Source organism: Condylura cristata, unplaced genomic scaffold (assembly GCF_000260355.1).
Source record: "Condylura cristata isolate star-nosed mole 26May11 unplaced genomic scaffold, ConCri1.0 scaffold00042, whole genome shotgun sequence".
Taxonomy (NCBI): Eukaryota; Metazoa; Chordata; class Mammalia; order Eulipotyphla; family Talpidae; genus Condylura; species Condylura cristata.
Genome location: NW_004567143.1, coordinates 4,287,281 through 4,287,921, shown reverse-complemented (window position 1 = coordinate 4,287,921; position 641 = coordinate 4,287,281).

Below are 641 nucleotides of genomic sequence, written 5' to 3'. Positions count from 1 at the left end.
AGCCCCAGGCCGCAGGGCGGCCCGGGCTCCTGGCCCACGCTCTTCAAGTTGCCCATGCCCGCTGCTTCAGCTCTGCCTCTCCCTCAGCACAGCCTGGCCTTTTCCTTAGGAAGGGGAGGGGGCAGTGGGAGGGGGTTCTTGCGCTGGCCCTCGCCCCGCCCCGGCCACACACAATGGGACAGGAACAAGGCCGCTGGGAGGCTCTAAAGCCTCGGCTCCATGCCCACTGGCCTGAGGGTGGGGGGCCGGACGCCTGGGTTCCGCTCAGGACTGGGGCTGATAAGTGGGAACCCAGGTGTCTGGTGGAGGCCTGGGCTGGAGTGCAGGAGCTGGGCACAGGGGCCGGGGAGGGGGCAGCGGGGGGGCAGGCAGGGCCGAGCTGCACCGCTCCTTGTCGGCCTGTGCCGAGGCGCTGAGGCCTGCACCCAGGAGCCGGGGCCTGCCGGGGCCTGCAGGCCTCCCCTGCGCACTCCCCTACATGTCAGTGCGCCCGGTCCCCACCTTCAGGTCTTTCGGGGGCCTGGGGATATAGGCCCGGCTGGACGCCGTGACCCTTTGTCCTTGGGTCTGGCTTAGGGTATCCCTTCCCCTCCCAGCCCCAATTTCCTGGAACCCCCGCCCCCGTGACTCAAGTGGGGGAC